Here is a 26,042-nt window from a genome sequence, read left to right on the forward strand (position 1 = left end):
TCTCTGTCTCTGTCTCTGTCTCTCTGTTTCTCTCTGTCTCTGTCTCTGTCTCTGTCTCTGTCTCTCTCTGTCTCTCTCTCTCTGTCTCTCTCTCTGTCTCTCTCTCTCTCTCTCTCTCTCTCTCTCTCTCTCTCTCTCTCTCTCTCTCTCTGTAAGACAGGAGAAAACAGTGTTATCTGGGGCTGCTTCACAAGAAGAGTATCAGAGTTAAGAAAGCAGAAGATAGAAACAGGCTTGCAAGGCAGGAGTCAGACAACATGACTGTCTCCTTCCTGGTTACTGGGTTCAGACTCTGGTGGTGATTAAGCAAGGATCCAAGGATCGGGGTGCTAAATATTATTCATCTACAGCTACTTAGATTGCAGTCAGCCCTGTCTTCATTTACCAATGACTGGGAATAAAGGTTCAGCCCTCCATGAAGAGGACCAAAAGGAGGAAAGATTAGAAGGCACTCACAGGGGCAAGCCAATGACTGTCTTTAACCAGTTAAAAGGGAAAGAACCTACTTGGAGGCAGATTCATAGTTCCTGATTAGTACAGTCTCTAGTTACAATACAGATGGTGGTTCTTGATCAGATGACTTCATTTCCCTTGACTCTTTGCAAATAGTCTGGAGGAATTTAGTTGTTGGACTCATCTTGGCTAATGTCTTTCCAGAAATTTTTCTACCATCATCTTTCATGGATAATAAATACATGTCATACAGGACCTCAGGGATTCTCTCAGCACTGTGGAATAATGTACTGAAGAGAGATACCTGCACTCAGCTCATATCCAACTCATTTCAGAGCTCTTGGCGTTGGGGAACAGCTGCAGGATCTGTCATGTCAACTGTCTTCTGTTGTGCCCTGAGCTCAACCTGCCAAGATCTGAGACCACCTCATATATCCGACTTATTTCCACTGTTGTCTAAATACTCTGCCCTACTTTCCAACACCCCCTCCCCCACATCTTTCAGCCTTGGTGTGTACTGTTATCACTGCTAGGCAACAGATTCAAGATTAACAGGCAACAGAGGAGAGAGTTTACCATAGCACCCCTGATGGTTTAATCTGACCAAAAGTGTCAGTCCATTGACCAATCAGTAATTGAATTATTTTCACTAAGATTTTCTAGTCAGGCAACGTTATCACTTTGCTCATGAGTGAACTAGAAACTTCCTAAAGCTAAAAGTAATCTCAGATATGGAATTATCTAGTTTAGAAAAGGCCAAAGAATGTCACTCCTGGCACCCCCTTGCCAGTTGCAGACTGGCAGACATTACCGGTAAATCAAAGACTTCTTTCTAAAAACACCACTACAGAAAGTCATTGGTAATCTGTCTCAGTCAACTTGTCAGCTAAAGCAATTAGAGTGTCTGGCAGGAAGCAAACCTACTCATGTAGAATTTTTGGAGGTGGGACAAAGGCACTCTTTATAAAGGGAGGAAGAGAGCCAGCAGCAACAGGCATGGTGGGAAGGAGGAAGACATTCCTGAAGAAAATGAAATAGTTAATGGGGAAAAGATGAATTCAAAGCCGGAGCCAGGAGGAGGAACGGTAATGCTGTGAGCAAAGGCATCGATGTACAGTCAGCACAAGGCAGCAACTAAGGAACCAGTTCCACTCTCCTTCTCTCCTCTGTCCTCTATCCTCAAACAAGTCATCTGGGAAGCTTTCAGAAGCCAGCAGGCAGTGGTTATATAGGCTTCAGCTTTTGTCTGGCAGATTGATGGAGATTGCTTGTCAATGGATGCCTGCAATGGTGTGTTGAAAAAGAGAGTTTAGTGAGATCTGCAAGCATCCAACAACAAAGAGGAGGCATGAGTGCCGGGTACTGATGTTTCCTGAACTACTTGCTCCCATCTCTGACGTTTCTTTAAATTCTGGAATGCTTTTTAGTTTCCCTGCAGTGTAGGGCATGAAGGAGAAAGCTGAGCGTGAGGAAACTCATGCATTTCACACCAGGGGAAGTCTGCTTGAAGACAGGTTCCCTAAAAGAAACCCAGAGGTTATGCAGCTTTGGTTTGGAATTATGTGGCTTTTCCATGGCATGATGCTCAGGAGATACCTTAAAGGCTTCAAGGCAAGCAAATTAAAAGAGGGAAGAGACTGAGCCTGGTCCCAGGTACGGGCAGTGTCTACGGAGCTTCTCTTCCCACTTTCTTTAAAAGGTTTTGTTTACTTTAGTGTTATGTGTTTGAATGTGCTTTGCCAGGCTACTTTTATATGTACATGTATATGCATCTCTAGTGCTCATGAAAACAAGAAGAAGACACTGAATCTCCTGGAACTGGACTTAGAGATGATTGTGAGCTGCCATGTAAGTAGAAGGAACAGAACCAAGATCCCTTACAAGAACAGCAAGTGCTCTTGGCAGCTGACCCGTCTTCCAGCCATTTTTTCTATTTTCTTTAGACAATAGCCTGACTCTACCTTGTAGGTGGGCCCTTTGCAGGAGCTTACCCTCCCTAGACAGAAAAAATGTCAGAGGGGACATTGGGAAACTTCAGCTGGTAGAGTATAGGTGTGCAACTCAGCAAGGGGGTCTGAGTTTAGTATCAACACCACTCATCTGGGTGTGAGCATGAAACTATGTATATATGTATGTATATGTATATGTATATGTATATTCTTACTCAGAGTAATGTGTATGTATTCTAATAATCATTTGCTGAAAGCAGCAAAAATAGAGGTTGAAAGAAATCTTATTAAATGAATATAATTTTATTCATGATATAACTTTGGTATGTCACTTGATAACAATGGTGTTTGTAGCACTGTTTCTGACTTAGTTGGCTTGTTTAATCTTTCTTTAAAAAATAATCTAATGATCACTTAATTAGTCCCACTTAAAACCCTGTTAAAGATGTATGTGAGGTATTTCCCATTCCTTCTCTGGAGATGGTTCATTTAATGGGAAGTGGGAGACACGGGCGACTTAAACCTTTGGGGTGGAGAGGGGATTTAGGGCTAAGTATATATGATTGACCTGTGTCAAGGCACTGGAGATACTCCCATTTACATAAGGAGGAATTCCAGGTGCTGCTGGGCATGACATTATAAGAGAAAAGGAAATTTAACCTGGTTACCAGGATGCATGACCTCCTCTGGTGTGTGTGTGTGTGTGTGTGTGTGTGTGTGTGTGTGTGGTGGAGAATGTTGGGGTGCAGGACTACTTGTCCCATGAGCACAGGCCCCTGATCAAGGGGTAGGCAGTCCTAACATACCATCACATTGCCGAAAGTGTGGCTCAGCTTGGCCCACAGATTGCGATCCTATACTGCCACCCAAGCTTAGTTTCTCTTAGCTCTGTGCATCTTAGAGACTGAAGCCCAGGAACACACTTGTACTTTTCTGTCAAAAACGTCCCACTGCTACTTATTACTCCCCCTTTCCACTTCTCCCTGCTCCTCACCTTCTGAGAGCATGATCTCCAAGAACCTGAAGTTTGGGGTGTCTGTCAGGGAAAGACTGGCAAGGAAGGGATGAGAGAATAGAAGGTTCCAGCTTAGCCATTTTTTTGAGCTCTCAGTTATACCTAACATGCCCCTCATAAACACAGTGGACATTTTAGTGCTGTAACTTGGAATCAAAGAAAACTTTAAAAGTCTTAAATTTTCCAGCTAAAAGCAGTGGACATCATTCTCACACCCAGATGAATGGTGTTGATACTAAACTCAGATCCCCTCGCTGGGTTGCACACCAGCTAAAGTTTCCCAATGTTCCCTCTGACATTTGTCCTTATAGGGAGGGTAAGCTTCTCCAAAGGGCCCACCTACAGGGTAGAGTCAGGCTAGGAGGATGGCTCAGCCTTCTATACACACACACACACACACACACACACACACACACACACACACACACACACACACACATTTATCTTACAAATGACACCTTTCTACTTTTACATTCCTTTGTAGTTGTTGCTGTTTATTCAGAAAGCCTTAGCCTCTTCTTAGCCCACCTAACACACTCTTTAAAGTTCCCTGAATCCTACTCAGCTGCATCTTAAATTCTCTGTTTGGTGTCTTCTCTGATGGCTGACCCTTTCTCAAGTTGCTTAAATACAACCATTCTATGTTCACACTTCCTCATCCATGCTCTCTGGATGCAGACTCAGGATTAAGCATTTCCATGTGTCCTGTGCTCAGAATCAGACAAAGTGACTCTGTAGTATTTGGTGAATTGGGATCACTTAGTTAGGGATAGCCACAGCCTGTTACTACCACATCAAAATCCACCAAAACCCTGGAAACGAAGATGTGTGAATTGCAGACCTTCCCACATTCCTAGCACACACAAAGGTGGATATGATCAAGAACCCAACAGTGTGCTCCCACTGGACATTGCTTATGAAATCTCATAATTCCTAGAGACCAGGACTTGTAAAAGAGGCTAAATTCTTGGATCCAAGAAGTATTAGAGATTTATATGCCAAAAGGGAAGATCATTCATTTTGAATATGATTATTTGGGATAAAAATCGCCCAAGGGATGAGAGGCCCCCTTCCCTGGGAAAAGATTTTAAATTTTGCCCTACTAAGATCCTCAGCCTACCATTTCTTCTGTCTTTGCTCTATCACCTGGGAAAGACAGAGAATGAGAAGTGATGTGTGCCTCCTTGCGCTGCTCCTTAAGAACGCAGTAGGTCGGAGGCTGTGTAAATAGCATATCTTTGGAAAATAGAAAAGAAAAAAAAAAAGATTCTGCAACCCTCAAATCCCAGCATGGTTAATTTAAAGCCAATGGTTTCATCTATCCTGCAAAACAGCACAAACCTGTACCCCCATCCATCACCCTAATGAGCAAGGACGAAAGGGACTTGACAACTTTCAGGGCATACTCTCTAAAACTAGCAAAAGTCACAGGAGAATGGGCCTTGCTGAGGCTCGAATAGAAGCAACTGAAAAATTGAGAACTCTGAAATAAGCTCCTGGGGCCACTTAGCTCCTGGTCTTTGAGTTACAAAGCAATGGTAATCATTAGGCCAACAGTACAGGAGCAGGTACCACTTTTACTGTGGTGCCTATATTCCAGAAGTTCGAGTTCTGTAAGATGCTCCAATAAATACTTGAGATGGCCCAATGTGTTTATACTAGGGCCTTAGCATATCTGTCCAGCCAAGGAAAGCTCTGAGAACCTCTGCAATTAGAAAAAAAAAGCAATTTAAGTTTAAACTTACTTGAAAGTAGAATTCATTTGTACAATATTTCTTATTACAGCCTATGGGGTCAAGAATTGTTCTGAGCACAAATAGTTCCTCTAAGAGTCTTAACTCAAGCTTCTAGAAGACAGTTATTTCAGTGTTAAAGATTCTACATGGCTGATTGGCAGGCCAGAGCTTCTGAGATTGTGGAGAGCTACAATGTTACAGTTCAGAGCCAAGTCAGCTTAGGCTATTGAGAGCTTCTTTAGTAGCCATTTGGTGCCTACCTCTGTTTCTGACCTAACATTTTTGTGACTCTCATGGGCATCATTTTGAGATGCATTAAGTTAACAGACCACTAACTTCCACCAACTCAAAAGCTGAGGATGTTCTCAGATATCATCTGAGGTCTATAGCAGGAATTTCATTATTTTATTGTTTCTTCCTGATGCTCTCCCAGTATTTCTTGAAAAGTGCCTTGACTTATGCCTCATTTGGTCCCGTTGTTATAAAATTGCATGGAACTTTAACCACACTGGAACTTTGCATTTAGAAAAAACTGAGTCCATATTCTGGTTCTTTCATATTTGACTACAGAATAAACTTTCTTTTTCTTCTTTTTTTTGACTTTTTAAAATTAATTATTTTATTTATTTACATTTCAAATGTTATCCTCCTTCCCAGTTTCCCCGTAACAAACATCCTATACCCCCCACCCCCAGCTTTATGAGGATGCTCCCCTACCTGCCCAACCACTCCTGCCTCAGCACCCCAGAATTCTCCTACCCTGGGTCATCAAGCCTCTACAGAACTGAGGGACTCCTCACCCAGTGATGCCTGCTAAGGCAATCCTCTGCTACATATCCAGCTGGAGCCATGGGTTCCCCAGTGTATACTCTTTGATTCATAATTAAGTTCCTGGGACCTTTGGGGGGGGGCAGAGTCTGGTTAGTTGATATTGTTATACTTCCTATGGAGTTAAAAACCCCTTCAGCATCTTCAGTCCTTGTCCTAACCCCTCCATTGGGATCCCTGATCTCACATGCTCAGTCCAATGTTTGGCTCTGTGCATCTGCATCTGTATTGGTCAGGCTCTGATAGAGCCTCTCAGGGGACAGATATACCAGGCTCCTGTCAGTAGGCACTTATTGGCATCAGCAATAATGTCTGTGTTGAAGACTGAAGAGGAACAGAAGGAGGAAGATAAATGGGATCTAGCCAAAAAAAAAAAAAAAAAAAAAAGAAGAAGAAGAAGAAGAAGAAGAAGAAGAAGAAGAAGAAGAAGAAGAAGAGTCTAATGGGTCAATGATATTCAAATTAGTTGCACAAAACCAAAACACATAGCACCCACGTTCACCAGCTATCATGAAGTAAGGCTGATTCACTAATACAGCATCAACCATGATGGCAGGTGACTCTGGCACTTATGAGAACCAAATGGCATTGTACTAGCATAAAAGATGCTACCATGGAACCTGCCTCTGTGGTACCCATGGAGATGGGCAGGAGCAGAAATAAGAAGACAGGCAAGAACATGTCCTCAGAACTACAGGGGCTGACAGGGTCATCCAAAACAGTTGGTTTACAAAGGCCTTTAGTGATGTCTAATAGATCAGGCTCTATGGGAAGAACAGATTGACAGCTGCCTAATGTATCAAAAAGTGTGGATAATAAAGAAGAAAAATCAAGCGCTAGTAACAATGTTATTTGGCTTAGGCAATAACAATTTGAGAGCTGATATCAGAAAGCTGATCTCCTCCATCTCAATGAAAAATTGAAATGTTTATATCACCTGTCTACATGATGAACCCGTTCACATGCTGGGAAAGCAACCTTTAAATCAAGAAGTATGAGCATCTATGTTATCTTTCTAATAGATTTGACAGGTATACATCTGTATGCATACAATGTCCTAGTTTGAAAATGTATGTAGCAAAAATTGATAGACTGAAATAAACCAGTCAGTGCAGAATCTGCTTTGAGGTGTATTGATGTAATTGTCTGAGGCCACACACTGAGGGATATCTTAAGATAACTTTTTCAATACTTGAAAATAGTCAGCAAGCCATAGCCCAATAATGACACAAAAGCTCTAAGCTCCACAGTTAACTTGCTTCCAAGAAATATGGCCAGCATCATAAAACTTCACCTTCTCTCGAGTGCACTGGAGTCTTTTGCTGTGCTAACTACAATGAGCATGCATTTTAAAAGACTGACCCTAGCTACTTAAGATGTGTTTACAAGTATTTATAAAAGTATGTTGAGATTTTTAATAAAGAGACAACTCAAAATATATAAGAATAAAACCTTTTAAATTTGATCAGGTAAAGAAAGAAGTTTTATTTTGTTATCTTTGCTCTTTTCTTCTTCTCCTCCTTCTCTTCCTTCTTTCCTTTTTCTCTTCTCCTCCTCTTTTTCCTCCTTGTCCTCCTCTTCTCTGCATTCTCCTCATGCACCTCCTCCTTGTTCTCCTCCACTTCCTCCTTCTTTGAAACAAGCTTTCATATATCCCAGGCTGGCTTCAAACTCTTAATTATCATGGTTTTCCTTCCACATTCAGTATAACAATTTAAATTTCTATCACAAACATCTAGAGAGGAATAGCAAACAACATTAGAAAAGTCAAATAAGATTAATGATAAAAAGTGAGAAGAAAGCAAGCACAACATGGAATAAAACAGCACAGCTCCAGGAAGCCATGAAGATACCAAAAACTACACATAAAATTGGAGGGGAGGAAGCTCTCATTGAGGACGCACGCTGTGCCTTGGCCACCACACTAAATCACCAAGAAGGCAGTCATAAACCCATTCTCTTCCTACAAGCAGAACGGAATCTAAAAGTTCTAATTCCCACCCCAGATGAGCAAGTGACAGGGCTGGTTTGAAACCTGGAGTTCTAAGGGCAGATACAGCATCTTTAGGGGAACAGGCTTGGCTCCAAATGAATGAACTGACACACTTTGACAGCCCTAAGTGCCGGTGGCCCTATGAACCTGGGAGACACCTAAACTCACACCTATAATTCTTTATGTTTTTTTCCCTCAAGACGATTGGGTATTGAATCATAAAGAGATCTTGTGAGCTTGGAGACCTTGAACTTATGACCACTGTACCTCACTGCCAAATACTAGCTACTCTTAATGACTTAGTCTTTCACTGCAGCCCCATGGGCTAACCATAAAAGCTCCACAGCTTATAAACTACAAAACAGATAAATAAGCATAAATATTTTACCACCTTAGTATTTTTAAACGGTTATTTTGTGTCCAATGGTGGCCATGCCATACTATGGAGGTCAGAGGACAACTTGGAGGACTAGGTTGTTTGTTTCCAACATATGGGTCCGGGAGTTGAACTTAGGTCATCAGAGTTGGCAATAGTCCCCTTTTACCTGCTGAGCCATCTTACCAGTCTCAAACTATTTTAAAATTTGATTGTACATATTTCCATGGTACAGGTTGGTTATTTGATAAATGTGCAATGCGAAATGGTGAAGTTAAGGTGAATAGCATTTCCTAACTCTCCCTAACCTCCTGTGACAACTATCAGTGAATATTTATTGACACTGAACTAGACAAAGATCTCTTCCTGGAGATGCGGACCATTTTGGTTTGTTTTTAATGGAGCCTTTGAAAGTGAGTTTCTGTACACTGAGAGTCATAATAATACAATCATGTAGTTTTGGAGAAAACTAGAGTTCATAAACCAGAAAGCAAAGAGTTGAGAAACTGAGAGCATCAAAACAACTTCAGAGAATGATTCATATAAACAGAGGCACTTGAGAACTTGGCTGAACCTTGCTGACCATGGCTGAACATAGCCGAACCTGGCTAAACCTGACCCTTCCCCATCACCTCCATTACCTCCTGGGAATCTTGTCTACATTAGGCACAAAAGCACCAATGTCTGAGGTTTAGAGTAACACAGTGCAATGTGTTAGTAGTTAGCTTTCTTCTACTGTAACGAAACACCTGAGAAAATCATCTTAGAGAAAATGGTATTTTGGCTCCCTGTTTCAGAGGGTCATTTTATGGTCACATGGCTCTGTTGTTTTCTTGTTTCCTGTGGTGAGGTAAAGCATCGTGGCTGGGTATATACTTGGTTTACCAGATCTCCCTTTCTCAAGTTATGGAGGAAATAGAAACAGAGAGAAATGGGCCAGGGACAAAATGTGGTCTTCCAGAGCCACATTTCCAGTGGCCAGGCTCCAACAGTTGCTCACCTTCTAAAGTTCTCACCCACTCCAGTAGCACTTTGAACTACAAATCATTCAGGTGGGTAAATGTGTCCACGAGGGCAGGGCCCTTCTCATGCAAGCAATCTCTTCCCAAATGGCCCAGCTCTAAATACTAATGCACTAGCAACTAGGCCTTCAACTCAGGAGCCATGGAAGATGATGGTAAGCTTCACACACATTATAGAATCTGGCACTGAAAGGTGTTTTGTCTCTGTTTTCATCTCAATGGTATCTTTGGTCCACAGACCACAACGGCTTCTGCTAGAAATGGCTGTAAGCTCCTACAGACTGCTGAGGCTATAGTTAGTCCCCAGGTCAAAGTCTCCTTTATTTCCAAGGTTGCCACCCAGTAGTTAGCTCACTACTGTTTTCCTGTCAGCCCCATCCAACAAGTTTCTCAACCCCCAAATATGCCCTGTCCCCAGACCTATGGACCAATAGCATTCTGTTGGAAATGCCTTCCTCTATCCATCCACCTGACCTACCCATCTCTCTTGGCCATTCCTCTTGCTTCAGTGTCAACTTAGTTATCCCTTGTCATCTCTCTGTTCCTTTTGTATGCCAGTCTAGTCTATATTCTATGCCAGCAGAGCATCTGCTTATAAGTGCACACTCTGCATTTCTAAAGGTAGGGGTGTGTGAGGAAATCTCTAGAGACATTTTCTACAAATTGAGTTAACAATCACATTTCCCGTTGCCAGACCCTGTTGCTAGACCCTGTTGGTTCTTCGTTTCCTCATCTGCATAAAAATGGGTGGAGGAAAGGATTCCTGAAATGTACATTAACAAGGGATTCTAATGAAGATCCCCAAATCTGGGTTGGGGGATATGGTTTGGTAGTAGAATGCCTTAGAGTTTAAGCTCCAGCACTACAAAAGGAAAGGACCAGAACATATAAGCCAGTCCCAGTAGGAAGAGCATCTGTAAGGCCTCTGAATGGTTGCTTCCAGCAGCAATGCAAAAGTCCTTTATGCCACGAGTTCTGGGATAGTGGAGTCTTTCCACAGCTGCTTAGCTATCATGGCTGGCTGAAGCAATGACATTCTCTGTGAACCTGCCACCTGCCCGCTAGAGGAGAGAAAAGAGGGGAAGCTCTGTGGGGATTTCAGGAAGGGAGGGAGCCCACACAACAGCTTCAGGGAATGGAGCTTACTGTTAACACTGCAATGCGCAAAGAGCCTCAGCAAAGCTGGGAGTCTCCTCATTAATCAACCCTGCAACTTCCACAGAGCGTGTGATATTAATACTTCCTTATTGTTCTTATGAATTAACCCATGTGTGTTCATGAGTTGATAAGTAATAATTCATAACCCTTATGAATTATTTCTTATGAATTAACTCATTCATGTGTTCCTCCTTTTTAATCTGTGAGCCTGCCTAAAAGCTTTCTTGCTTTTTTTTTTCCATACAAAATGGGGCTATAACACAGGTTTCTGTGGGCCTCTCTGACAGGCAGTGATAAGATGTCAAAGAGCCCACTGTGGGCTCCTGTCAGAGAAGGTGTTTAGTAGGAGGGGCCTTGTTAGAAGTATGTCATGTGAGTCTTTCAGCCTTTGTCCTCAGCTGTCACTGGCTGCAATGACCAAGCTGAAATTTCCTAAAATTTCATCTGTCCTTGGTAGAGAAACTAAGCAGGAAAATCAGACTGTTCTATCATTATCACGGTGAGTCCTGCTCACTTGGTGCTGAGCCCACCTTGGGGTGGAGCTTCCAGTTCTAGTAGCAGAACAGACAAACCGGGTCAATTTGGTACTATCAACTGGATGTGAGGAAATCTGTCCAGGTTCATCTTTATTGTCCTCCTGCCTAGATTTGGCATCACTTAGGAGATATGCCACTGGCATGTCTGTGACTTTCCAGAGTGGTCTAGCAGAGTGGGGAAGACCCACTCTGAGAATGGGCAGCACCATCTATGAGCTAGGGACCCAGGTTGACTAAGAAGAGAAAAAGAAGCAGGAAGAAAGCTGAGTATGAGCATTCTTCTCTCTCTATTTCTGACTGTGCATGCAGCCTATCCAGCTGCCTCTGGCTTTTATGCCCATACCTTCCCTGTGGTAAGGAAATGTACACTCTGTGAGCTAAAATGAACCCTTTCTCCCTTAAATGGACTCTTGTCAGGTATTTGGTCACAGCCATGAAAAAATGTAGCCAAGCTCAGAATCAACAACAGAAGCCTAGACATTCTTTAAGGTCTCATTTGCAGTCTATAGGAATGTAGACTTCTCTGCATCCATAGAACAGAATTCTGGAAGCAATAGAGTCACACACCTGTAACCCTGAGCTCTTTGATAAATGTCTTCATCTTTCTCTGAACCCTGTACGGCTTTAGCTCAATAACAGATATCACATTTTAAGAAATAAGTTTGCCTCTCATCAATGAGTAGTTCGGCTTAAATTGTTTCATCTCATACTGCAGCTGTTTGGATTGGATATTACAATGGTAAGGGGATAAATTCTAATTCATTGAAGCAGTTGTATAAAACTGGAATTACAGTTGACACCTACACCTGGTCATCTCCGGTCAGTCCCCAAACATTGAATAAAAAGCTCCAGAAGCAAATCCATGTTTAATGGAAGGCCAGGCATTTCCATTTTATCTTGCTCTGGGTGTGAATCATCCCTGGTGTGGTTACATTGTGCCAATTCTGTTAGTTGTTTAACAACGCTTTCAGTTACTGGACTGACAATTGTGGCATCATGGTTTTTATGTTCCAGAAACCTTTATTTTACATACTAATAGCAAAAGCAGTGAGGCAGATAAGATGGGGTCTGGCAAAGAGAAACTATGAAGCACTTCCTTTAAGTCGAGAGAAAAAAAAAAAACAAAATTCTTGTATTAAATTTGTTTTTCTAAACTCATATGCTTAAGTTGTGGAGACCTACGGAAATTACTACTGTAGATCTCATACTATATTCTATTTATAAGTCAGTTAAAGGGTAAAGACTCTATACTCTAGTTGGAGAGATACCCGAATCTTGTTTTTCTAGGAATCATCTTGCTTTCATCCTGATTTTAAAGCTATTTGTCACGGTACATTTGTATTAGCCTGCTACGGATGTCTTCGCATCTGTGTGTAGGATATTCTTCTTTCCATGTGTATATGTACAGGTGTGGGAGGCTGTGCTTTCATGTGTATACGTGGAAGACAGAGGTTGATGTAGGAACTGTGCTTCGTTACTCTTTCATCATATTCACTGAGCTAGTGTCTCTTGACCAAACCCATATCTTTGTGATTCGATGGCAGGTCCGGCCTTGCCAGCTAACTTGCTCTGGGGCGTCTCCTATGTCCACTTCCTGAGATAGGAATTACAGATGGGCCTCTGCTCCTACCCGGTACTCATATAGGTTTCTGGGCAGGTCAAGTCCAGTCCTCAGGCTCATGTAGCAAATGCCCTAACCATGGAGCCATCTTCCCAGCCCTGCATCCCACTTTAACTCTTGATGTTATACTGATCTATGATTTTCGTTGACCAAGCTTATTAGATGTTGGCCAAAGTGTTAGAATTCTAAAGAAACAACATCCTCTCCTATTTCTGCTTAATAGCCTTGTATTTATAGCACATGCATGGTTAGAGGGGGCAGGGAAGAAGCACTGTGTCTTTTCGTAGGATTGCTGACATTTTCGTTAACAGTGTTAAAGCTCTTTTTTATATAAAATTTCCACTCTTAGAAATTGGCACAATATTGGCAGTTGTGAATCACAATTTCTTCCTTGAAACCTGGAAGATTATTTCCTTTAGGATATGAAAGAAGCCAGCTCATACTCTTTAGGCCTCGGTTCATCTATCTTACACCCTGATTTAATTAGGTATAATTCCTTCATTGGGCTCCTTCACAAAACTGAGAGTAACAAGACAGCATGAATGGACTCCCACTTCATTCTTCTGTTTGTTTTTGGAGCATGCCCTACACCTGAAGTTGTTCGCCCAACTCCTCTGTTTTCTGTCTGCCCACTGAAGAAGTAAAGTTTACGAGCCAGGTTGCCTGGCATTAAGGTGCAGTCTGTGTGGCTCAGTGGTCTCTCTTGGGCTGGGTCCTGAAGGTAATAGGCGAGAGGGTTTTCACAGAGCCCTACTGCTACCATCCAGCAGATCTGGAAAAAGGAAGTCTAGAAAGATGAGGCAATTCATGAAACCACAAGCAACTATGTGGAGACAGAATCCATAATTACCCAGCCCTAGGGTTTGTGGTATCATAGCAGAAGGAGTTTATGAATAAAACAAGAAAGGGTAATGCAAAGCTCAGTGGAGTGCTTATCCTGACTGTCAGAGCAAGGGCGGAGGCAGCCATGAGTCTGAGCTGCTGGTTCTGTTTCTTCCTTTAAGCTCCTGGAATAACCTGTGATTTCTGATCCTCTCCTATCAAGTAAGCACAGCTGCTTAGTTAATTAAATGAAGCCACAGTAGATAAATGACCTGAAAAGGAGGTGCTTTCCCTGCCATACCTCAGACATCTTTATAATAGATACTTTTTAAAAAGAGTATAAAACTGACCAGCAAAGCTGAGGAAAAGCTTTGGACCAAATGGGAACTAATGGAACAGACATACAACACATGACCTCAGAGCAATGGGATTCAGTGAAGCTAACCTGAAGGCACAGTGCCAACTCCCCTCCATCCTCTTCCTCTGCAAACCCCCCAGGATGCTTTACCAAACCATAGCAGTAAAACTTCTTGAAAGAAATGACCTTGGCCACAGTAAAGAATCAGAGCCTCAAAGGTATTGAGTGGTGTGGCAGAATGTGCTCCAAGAAGTAGGTTCCATGAACTCATTCACAGCTTTCTAACAGGGCTATTTCTATTGGAACAGGAACATCGACTACGCCCCGACCCTCTTAATTCCCACACACATGATCTTACTTCTAACAGTGCATCTCTGACAAGCTTTCTCTGTTCACTCCATACCTTAAATCCTAACGACTCTTCTAGGTAAGAACCTGGGGCACGTCTTTCAGTGAGGTCAACTGAGGCCCAAGAGGTAAATAGCCAGCAGCCTCAGTATTTGAAACTTATACAGACTATGAGTTATCTCAGGCATGTATCATGCCCATCTTTAGCTAGCCATGTGTTTGTCTCCCCATATCTTTGGTCATTCTCTGTTGGCCAGACCTATCTTGGAGGATGATAAATATCTGGTGCTTTGGTATCATGCTACTGTTACCGAGTGGATTCAAAAGCAAGCACTGCCAAAGAGAGGACTGAAAAACTTCCCTGGCTCTGCTGGGTGACTTTCAACATTTCACTTTCCTCTGCTCCTGTTTTTACACCAATAATATTCTTAAAATCTTAAAATTCTTAAATTTTTAAAATTCTGCGAATATCTAGGTTCCTTCTTTCTACCAAAGGTCATTGTGTGGTGTCTCACAGCAAACTGGAAGCTCCCTTTTTACACTGTGAGTCCAAATCAAAAATGTAGGGGGAAAGAATAGGAAACTCTCTTGGCATGAGGATACTGGGCAGTGAGGTTAGCTATGTAATAGATGAGATTCCCTCCAAAGTAGAAAGGCAGGTTTTGTATGCATTTCAAATAGGACATGTTGGTTAATAAGCATACACCCCTGAGTGACTAGAGTTTGTACAACCACCACTCTGACCCTGTGAGCAGTGCTTATGGTTTAAATCCACTGCTTCTGGACTTTCTCTTGGTATAAGCATCCTGCCTTTAGAAACCAGGCTTCCTAAAGCACATGACATTTGATTTCCAGGACTAGAGCTGGTGGTAAGCAGGGCTCCCTTAGCCCGTTGTTTGGCTCCCTTCCCCTAAGTTCTAACTTCTGGGCCATAGAACTATATGACTGTAGTTAATTACAGATTATCACTTACCAGCCTCAGGGAATGTGTGACACTGGAGCAGAACCTGAACTGTCATGTTTCAGGGATTGTCACCACTAGCTACAGAGGGTAGAAGCCAGAACTCCTGTTAAATATTCCTCAGTGCACAAGCTTCATAGCCAATTTACCTGTCTGTGTGTAGGACAAAATGTTAAGAAACCTTGATTTAGGAATATTCAGAATGTACAACTTAACCAAGACAGGCACCTCAAGCTTCATTGGTTTAACATCTATCAAACAGAATACAGGGGTCTTCTTATGTCTGATGCACATGCTTCTTCTACCTGGACAGATCCATACAGCCTTCTGCCATCAACATGTAGTTGATAATATTGTTTTCTAAGGGATCTCACATGCTCTAGATTCCTTCAGACTGTGCATGGCAGGAGATGCATTCAATAAGAATCTATATATGCTGTTGTCTGTGTAATGTGAGTATGAACATTTATGATCCTGCTTTTCTATTTAATAATGACCAAGTTCGCTGTATCAGTGGACCCTTCAGAGGCTCGTATCAGGTCAAGCAATTCTGAATGCTATAGGGAGTAGAATGACATATGAGGCATTCATACCTGGGAAAGGATGTGAGAAGGATCATGGAAATTCACGAAAAGCAACAGAGCTCTAGAATGCGTCTGTAGTGTTGGTGAGCCTAGCATTTGGGAGCTTAGAGACACCGTCAGAACATCTCAATCACTGGAGGGCCCTACCCGTCCATGCCCAAGGAGACCTCAGAACCAACAGATAGAGGGAAAGGAATGGCAGTTTGTTAATTTCATTCACATTTTCCACACCTCAGCACAGATGCCCCATACGCTACACGTGAAATGGTGATATCAGTGGCTGGAGACCCAGGCAGCATAGATGCCCAATAGGCTATACCAGAGATATGAATTTTAGTAGCTTGAGATACAGCCCAGTGTCTGGGAAAGGGTGAAGCCATGAGGAGGATGAGAGAGGGTCTTGGCACATGGGACAGATGTGCAGAATGAATGAGTACAACTGACCATCGGGCAGCCTGAACAGTGCCATTCTTTGAGGAAGAAAGAGAATAACAAGCCCATTCAAGAAAAAGAAAATTCTCAAAAGTGACCAGGAGATGACCATAGGAAGTGAACCAGAACAGAATGGAATCAAAGCCTGAACAAAGAGCAGCTTTCCAGGTGACAAGGGACATGGGAAGATAAAGACTGAATGTTCTTCTAAAAAATTTGGGACATGGTGCTTTTGCTCTTACCACAAGGTGAAATTTCAAATGAGTTTGGGGGAGAGCGAAGACCAGAAAAGGCTCAGAAAGCCAACAGGTCATCTTCCTGGCCCCATAATAGTTAACATTATCAAAGAAGCCTAAATAATACAGACAGCTATCAGCCCACTATCGCCAACTACAGGTATAGGCCCGACACGAATGCCTGTACCTCCCTGGTCTCTGGTTTTCCTGGAACAGGTGTGATGACTTCTGATAGCTTTGCAAGGTGCAGTAATTCTGGAGGGAGAGGGGAAATGTGAAAGTGCTGTTTGAACTGTCAGTGCTTTGAACACACAGGGAGACGCTAACGTGGGAGACTTTGCTGCAAGCCGCTGATCACAGAAGTGAGCTGGAGACTTATCCATGACAGGCACACACTTTCCTCAGTGTCACCATAGACATCACAAAGGCCCTGTCATTGTCCAAACTGATGAAAGGGACTTTGAAGTGTCCAAAAATTTAATTGCCAAGGGCCTACTCTTGCTTGACGGCACTTGTCTTAGAACTATCCTGAGCATCAGGGCTGCTGGATGCATTGATGGTTAGGGCTGTCTGGAATCTGCACCCCCTGATGAGACAAGACCAGGGCTCACTCATCCTTTATGTCCTACACACTGAGCAGTACAGGCATGATATGGGGAGGAAAGAGAAAATGTGCGCTGAGATGGTGGGGAGGATGGGAGGTGACATAATGAATAAAAAGGAGGGTTTTTTAATCCCTAAAAGAGCAGGAAAGAGTTTGTAGTATGCAAAGCAACTGGGAAGAACTTTGAATGAAAGCCTGGGTTGGTACAACACAGAAGAAGCAGATGATCAGTTTATGCCTAGACAAGAGAGGAAACAAGAACACAAACTGGGGCTGATTAGATGGCTCAGAGAATAAAGGTGCTTGTTGACAAACCCATGAGTTCAATTCCTGGAACACACATCACACATCTACACACACTAAATAAATGTTAAACAAGATAAAATTGGAAAGCAAAGCAAACAGACAAAAGCACAGATTCCAGGTAATACAAAATAGCATATACATTCTTCCCAGCTCATCCTGAGCAAAGTTGGAGGATGGATAGACCCCCTCATCACTTCACAAAGCTCCACATTTGCCTGTTGACCCCGTGACCTCTGCATCTTCTAGTCCAAGTTTCTACATTGGGTGGCCTTGGAAAGTCTAAGGAACTTCTGTAGGCCTCTGGGATCTTTTCTGTTCACCAAAAGCATCTTGCTCATTCAGGGAACTGTGTGAAAGGAAAGTGATGTGAGTCCCACCCACACCCAGAAATGAACCAATCAGGTTCTCTGTTCTGTCATCCTGTGCTGCCAGGCAGCCTGGGACTGGGGTCTTCAAAGGCTCCTTCTACTGTGGGAAGGTGAGGAACATGGAAATGCAAGAAGCCAAGAATGCAGAGAAGCACTGTTTTTCTTCCAAGTTGGATCTGCTCAGTAGCCTTAAAATGGTGCAGAATTCCAGCACCTCCTCTCCCTTCCCAGCCTCTATTTTTACTTTGTTTCACTTGGTCTCGTTCATGGGATTCTGCTTCTTGCTGCAAAGGCAGGCATGAGGCTGGGTTGGGAGCAATTAGAGACAGATGGATAAGAGACCCTGAAGATGAATGCTTCTTCCTCACCGTAGCTCCTTAGAGCTTCTTCGAAGTCCTGTCAGTGAGAACAAAGAGGACCACACAACTCTACATACCTCCAAGTCAGTGCCTAAAGAATGCACAAGGAAAAAATAATGATATTATGCACAATACTGTAGTAGTGAGTTATTTAAATCCTACCCCAGGGCTTCTAACCTGCCTTGTTTATTGAGTTTTCAGATGAAAGACCCACTTACAGCCTTTATATTTACATTAAGCCTTAAACAACACAGAGCTGAGTAGATATCTATTCTCCATGCTATTAGCATCTACTTTCCTATCAACAACCCCCAAGTTATTACTTACTATTTACTATGTTCCATCTGGGCTGCTCTTAACTCCAACTGGGAAGCCCTCAGGGTGACATTCTCTTGACTCTTAACCCATGGTGACTTCTCCTTCCTCTTCTCCTGCACCTTCTTTCTCATAGTCCCAAACCCTGGATACCTAAACTCTACCTATGTTTACCCAACCATTAGCAGACATCTTTATTTACCATTACAAATTACTTCATTATTGTCTACACACAAACTTTCTCCTTATCTCTGGGGCAACCAGTTTGGGGTAACCAAATTAGTTTAGAATAAAAGCAGCATCAGGTCAACCCACTACACAATACATTGTTATTTGAAAAGCATTTCGGCAGTTTTAATTCTAATGAATCAGTTTTCATTTATCATTTTGAAGAGGTACTTTACAATCATTTGAAAATGTGTTCATCAAATTTGGGTATAATAGGAATGTTCCGAATATGAATGTGCAATGGGGATGGGCTCTTAGCTTCTGGTGCTGTTGGGACACCCACAAATTGCTTGGATGAAATATGGCCCCAGAGCAGAAAACAAAGACAGACCTTTAAGCCAGAGAATGGAGGCTCAAGGACTAGAAAATCAACTTTTGTCTTTCGTTTTCTGTGCATTTTCATCCATTTCATCTCACATAAACTTCACAACAGTCACTGGGGCAAGGGAGGAAGAAAAGCAAATCAGATGTTGCTTCCCCAGAGTCCTGGGTCTAGCAAGGACCCAGTGAGAAGGTTTGGCCAAGGCCTCCCAGATTGCCATAGTTAATTTCACTTTTAAATAAAGTACCAAAGCTAGGAACCAAGTATACACTGATAGAAAAAGTAGAAGCTTGATAGGAGCCTTGGGGGATAGGGGGAGTAAAAGGCAGTGTAGGGGTTTGAAGGCTCCAGTTTTGCTTCCAAGAAAGGCAGACCCCCACCTATGCAAGGAAGATTTTGTAGTATTAATATTTATTAATACCAAGCCCTTTGTTTTAATATGCCTTAATCAGCACAATATCTGGACATCTGTCTAGCTTCCATGTTGTTAGAATCTACCTTCCACCAATAATTCCAAGTTAGTACTTACTAATTCCTCTGCTCCATCTTGACTGCTCCTGGCCCGACTGAGCAGTCCTCTGGGCCACACTTTCCTGGCACTTTTATATGGAGGCTCTGCTTCTTTGTCCTACACACTCCTCAGACATGACATCTCTCTTCTCCCTCTTTCCTCCCTGTCCCAAACTTGGGAAACCTAAACCCTGCCTCTCTCTTCTCCCCAGCTATTGGTTTCTGGCATCTTTACTCACCAATCAGAATTAACTAGAGGCAGCTTCCCAGAAGCTACATATAGACTCATGCAAACAGTTTGGGGGGACCCAATTAGCATTAGAATACAAACAGCTACAAAAAGCTCAAAAGAGAAAAAGTTAGAAGGACCAAAACATGTAATGAAGCAAATCTGCCCATGTTTTAAAAACTATTATCACTGTATTCTATTAGTACTTTGAAATATTTATTCAGCATTGTCTCGACCATATTTGCTTCAGCTCCTTCCAGATCCAAACCCCTTCCTCCCTTGTATTGATCCCCATCCATGTGGAGTCTAATTCATGCAGCTAATAATATTGTGTATTGCCATCTAGAGGAACATGATAAACCTATAGGGAACCACACCCTTAAAGAAAACTCACCCTCTCTCTCCCAGCAGCCATCAAACAGCAAGAGATAGATTGGGACTTCATGTCAACTTTCCTTTTCCTGCTAAGGTTTGGTCTGGCAAGAGCCTCTGCAAATCTCGTGCATGCCAATACAACTGCTGTTAGTTTATATGCGCAGCTTCCGAGTTGTGTCCTGGTAATACTATTTTGTAGTTACCATGGCCTCTGGCTCTTACAGTCTTCCTATCCCTTCTTCCACACTGATCTCATAGCTTTGGGAGAAATAGGTGTGAGAAGGAGAACCAGAGGTTGGATAAAATTACTGCTGCTTCTCCAACTGCAAGCAAACATGGGGACAAAAAATAATGACCTAAGAAACTGTATGGTGGAGCTTTTTGGGTACCTCCAAATTCTGTCTTCAGCCCTGTCCACAGCAAGCAGACTTCACAATGTTCCATACCTTGCCACAGGTACCATTTAGTCATCTGCATGTTCATGAGTGACTATCATTATATTTTAGAGCTTAGGGGAGCTTTCCTTCCACCCAGGGGCGTCTTGGAGACAGGACAAGGGAATACAACAGCTTTAAGTCTTCAGCACTTTTACCTATCCATGAGGGTAAATTCCCACACTGGTAGCTAAAATTGGCCCCAAACCATGAAGGACTCATCCCTATAGACAGCCTTGAAAGATTCTGCAGGTCTGGGCTTTTCATCCACAACAAGCATGACTTATTGTTCTGTTCAGCTCTGTAGCCTCTTCAGAATGAAGAGGGAAGAAGCCTGGCTTGGGCTTGAAGAACCCTAGAAGATAAAGCCTTGGCCCTGCCCCATGGGCTCTTTTCACAGGTAATGAATATCTACATTTAGTAGGTGCTATGTCTCCATGGTAGACCTACCACACAAGCTCATGGTTTAGTGATATAGCAAGAACCGTTAGTGATATAACAGTCTACAGTTAATCTATACCACGATCCTCACCTTCTACCTGTTGCAATAGTAATCTGCAATTGGAAAGGGGGGACTGTCCCCCATGAACTCATGTTTTGAAGGCCTGGTGCTCAACACATGACGCATTTATGCAGTTTGTGGAAGCTTTGGGAGGCAGGATCTAGATGAAGAAAATACATTATTAGAGTAATGGTATGTTTGAAGTTTATACCAGGTCCCTAGTCTATCCCCTCCCCTGTTTCTCTTCCTGTTGGCCAAGAATTTAAGAGCCCCTGCCACAGACTATCAGTGACATGATGTTCTGCCAATGTGGGCAGGGTTGAATGAACATGAACTGAACCCTTGGAAACCATAACCACAAATAAATCTTTCCTCCTTAACGTGTTTCTGGCAAGCATTTGTCACTGTGGCTGGGAAAGAAACCAGCATACCTTCTTAGCAGCCTGAGAGAGTGCTGGGCTGGGCTGCAAGCTGAGTGGTGTGTTATAGGCAAAGTGGTTGACACAGTGAGGCCCTGGTATAAGGCTCTGGATCCTGGGGCTCAGTTCAGTTAAGTAAATCTCAAAGGTTGGCTTTGTTTAAAATTTAGTGGGATTATGTTTGTTTGTTTGGTGTGTGTGTGATTGTGTGTGTATGTGTCTGTGTGTGTGTGTGTGTGTGTGTGTGTGTGAAAGGGAGAGAGAAAGAGAGAGAGAGAGAGAGAGAGAGAGAGAGAGAGAGAGAGAGAGAGTGCACAGAGGTTGATGTTTGACATCAGTTAGTCTTCACATAACTTTTCAAGCCAGGGTCTATCACTGAAACTGGGTTTTACCAATTTGGCTATACTGTCCCAAGGATCCTCCTGCCTCTGCTTCCCAGCACTGGGATGATGGGTATGTTCACCTCACCTGGCTTTTGTCTGGGTACTGAGGATTTAAACTCGGGTCCTCATGCTGGTACAACAAGCTTCTTACCAACTATCATCCTGGTCTCCTTTAAAATTTTTTCATTCTAGCACCAAATTTCATCTAAACTGCACATATGTGGGTTACTTCTACCCTTTTCATAAATACTTGTATGGCAAATTTGGTCAACCAATGTCTACTGAATGGTGACCCTGGATTCATCAGTCATAGCAACACTGTGAGCCAAGGGCCACCAGGCCATCCTCAGTGCCCTTTAAGACTGTACTACAGATATGGTAGAATTATTAGTGACCAAATGTTCAAATGTCCTCTATACCTGCAAACTGCTGGGCATATCAGAGACATATGCTGTGCCTAACATACACATATGCTGGGCATACTACAGGTACATGTTAAATCTACCACAGGTATTCTATCCCTTAGTTCTAGATAGGCTATTCTATGACTAGAAGGGTAAAAGGAAGACCAGGACCACATAGAAGAGGAAGCCAGGAAAAGCACAAGTAAGGAGACAAATAAGAGGGATCATTCATAAGCACCTAATTAGAACAGAGAAGAAGTTACTGTAGTAAGCCCTGTTGGAGGACATTGTTTACCCAGGAGCATGCAAGGGTCTATACATGTCTAGTTCTCCACTTCTTCCTCAGTCCTAGAGAAGCTATACCTTCAGTCCCTTACCAGTAGGGAACACCCATGACTACTTCCACTGAGAAGTATATGTGAGTGCCAGTCTGTCCTGTGTCAGGTCTAAGAGGTCAGTGAGAGTCCTTTTGACTCATTTCCCTTCCATTGGGACTTCAAGGACAGGACACATGCTCTAGAGGGAAACCCCAAATACCACCCATGTATCTGGATTAGTTACAGATTCCCTGCCGCCCAGGTATAGTGCTTAACACAGGGTGTTCCTGTGAGAATATAGACAAGGGCTCCTGGCCAACCCTTTCCTCTTAAAAGGGGAGTTTGAAATCCCCATGCAGGTGCCTCCATCCTCCATTCCCCTCTTACAACTCTGCATGCCAACTCCTACACCTATGGGCTCTGCCTCTTCCTTCCCCAGAAGGCCTCTGTGTGGACTTTCCATGGCCCATCACACATCCCCACAGAGGCCTGATTTCTGAGTCTTCCAGTACCTGCTGAAATGAGACACTGGCAAGGACTTTATCATTACCCTTATTAACATGCAGCCCATCCTAACTGTAGCTCCTCCATGGGCCTCATTTGTCTGCACTGCTCTCAGCAACAACTGGCATATTTATGTCCAATTATCTGTCCCTGACACAGTCGAATGGTTTATGGCATAATCTTCATGAGACAGTGAATTCAATCATCTACCATTTCTCCATCTATCCACAACCTAGAACAGGCCTAGTACATGGCAGACATTTCAAGAGCTACAGTCTATATGACAGCATTGCAAACTCTAGACAGCACCCAAGTTTCTAGGGATGGGAAAGAGTGAGCCCAGGATTGGATCTAGATGTAGATCTTGGGTCCCTTTCTGAGCTGTGGACTCTGAGATGAGGATTTATAAACAGTAAGTTTACTAGGGGAGAGAGGAAAGCAGAAGTTAGATGTGTGTTTTTGTGCCCCCCTCACTGCACTTCATGTGACATCCACCAGGTTCACCTATGTTGGTGAGGACAACAGAAAGCAACTTATCTCTATTGTTGTGGATACATACCTTTGGGATGATTAAGCTGGTGCATATGTGAATCGTCCTGGTTTGATCATTGAATAATTACATATGGTAATCTAAACATCACTTTGTATGCCATAGGTGCCTAAAATGTCCTGCGTGTTTATTATGTACCAACCTACAGATGGCTTGACAAAAACAAAATGTGGTCTATTCACACAAAGGTGTATTATTCAATTAGCAAGAAGTCATGAACTGGAAAATAAAAGCGACTGGAGATTATCGTGTGTGTGTGTGTGTGTGTGTGTGTGTGTGTGTGTGTGTGTGTGGGCACGCGCATATAAAATGAAAACAGAGGAAAAGAGGCAATGACTTCTAAAAGAGGGAAATACAAGATGGAGAGGATGGGGGAGTGTTGAATATGGTCACAAAACATAATACACTTGGAATTGTGTGTATAAAGCAACACTGCAGAGTGGATACATTTCAATAAAGCATCATTTAAAAGAAAGAAAGGGAGCTGCGGGCTGTGTTGAAGCTGCAATGACTTGCCCAGACTTGAGCAGCCAGGATAAATTTCCCTATGTAGTCCAAGCTCAAGTCTATGATTCACCTACCTTAATGCTTTTAGAAGCTCGGATTACTCCACAGCACCTGATTATTGATATTTCTGAGCTGAAAAATGAAAAGTTTTGTTGTTTAAAGTTTTGTGGGTAAGGAAAGATGTCAGCAAAGGTCCTTTCAAGATTCTCTTGAAGACACTAAGAAGCGAATGAAAGAAGAAAGGAATAAAACTTGGTAGAGATTGGCAAACACAAGTCCTTTATTGTGGCACCATATCCACTAACACTGCCGAAATATTATCAAGATAATGACAGGTTGTTAGCTTTGGCTTTGCAAAATGAAAAACCCAAAGTGAGAGACACACAGGCTATCGCCCTACAGCTGAGAAGAGGATGCTCCTATCTTACATGTCAGCTATGTACACTCTAAAAGAAGCCAACTCCCCAACAAACTGAAGAACCTGCTCGCCACTGGAAAGGCCGTTTCTCAGAAGTAGTCTCCAGCAGTGACAATATGATCAGAGACTTGTCTATGAAGACATTACAGCAAATCACTCTTGAAGAAATTGACTGTCCTACCAAGACACAGAGCCAAGTCCTAATCTTACAAGTCCTACTGTTACCCCAGAGACACTGGGTTGCGATTTTGACTCAGATGAAGTCGACTCCTCCGATGAAGTTTTCCCTAGAACTGTATCTTTCCATCGCCATTTAAGGAAAGATTTTAATAATATAAGTAACTCCATTGCATTGGAGGATTGTAAAGCCAGTTTAACAGTGGGGCAGACCTTGGAAGTTCAAAGAAGTAGATGCAGAGACCTAACCATAACCCTGCATAGACTTGAAAATGTAGAACAAAATGTCTGTGGAACAAAAACCCAATTAACTTATGCTGTAGACTGATTAACCTAGCAAAGATTACTAAAACACAGAAGTCATTTTATCATCTAAACCTGAACAAGTAAAAAGCAAGCAGAAACACGCACAAAAGGGAAGATCAGAGCAATGACAACCAACCAGAGATGCAAGTAAAAATCTTCATTGAGGAGGAAGGGCAACAAAGGCAAAGATAAGCAGGCTTTACCCCTACTACACTGGATGAGTGTATTGGTTTCAGTGATGCTTATGATTTTAATGTAAAAGAGAGTGTTCAGCACACCCCTTTCTGACTTTAAAAAAATAATGAGCAATGGTCCCAATAGAGAAACCAACAGCATTGACTCAGAAGTGAGTGCTTTTGAATGCAGTACCTCTGAGGATGAGTCTGAAGAACTCTACCTGCCTCCTTGCAAGTGCTTACAAGACTACACATAGTCAGACAGGCCAGTTACCAGGCCATGGTCTAAAAAAAGGACTTAAGAAGTGCCTAGATGAAAAAAAGATGGAGGAAGTGCTTCCATCTACAGTCCTACTGGTACCCTACCTGAGACTCAAGGGTCACCTCATTGTAGTCCAAAGGATGTCACCAATATCCTGCAGCACCCTATAGTGAAAATCAGGAAGCTTTCTCTGGCTCCAAAACAGCATGAAGGCTGCCCAGCAGTGTCTCTGTCTAAATGCAGGTATACCACCATCACAAGCTATAAAGAGCCAATGTTCACTTCAAAGCTAAGAAGAAGGGACCCTTTCACAGACTTGTGTTTCTTGAATTCTCCTATTTTTTAAGTAGAAAAATAACATGAGAGATCCTAAAAGAAGAAAAAAGAAAACCCAATTCTTTGACTAGATACTACTGAAAGTGAATCCTCTCTTTTATCTAATAGAATGTTATGAGACAGTACACAATGGGCAGAACCATCCCTTATCAGGCTCTGGGTCAGGACAGTCCCTTGGACCTATACTTTGTATGGATTACTACCAACATCTAAAACTTCTCAGGCATCTTTTTTTTTTCCTCAAGCAAGAGACTTGCAGAGCAGAAAACTTACATAGGATGTAGATCGTTCATAAATCCTGAA

The 26,042-nt window shown here is 42.6% G+C and overlaps 1 pseudogene across 1 annotated transcript in view; it reads left to right on the plus strand.

Annotated features, from left to right (window-relative positions):
• LOC308438134 (shugoshin 1-like) overlaps positions 1-25,810 on the plus strand; it is a 96,372-nt pseudogene extending 70,562 nt beyond the window's left edge. The window contains exon 2 of the transcript in view: positions 24,227-25,810. The product of the transcript in view is annotated as a shugoshin 1-like (transcript). The remainder of the gene's footprint in view (positions 1-24,226) is intronic.
• The last annotated feature ends 232 nt before the right edge of the window (positions 25,811-26,042 follow it).

This window comes from Micromys minutus (assembly GCF_963924665.1).
Source record: "Micromys minutus genome assembly, chromosome: 27".
In the NCBI taxonomy this organism is placed as follows: Eukaryota; Metazoa; Chordata; class Mammalia; order Rodentia; family Muridae; genus Micromys; species Micromys minutus.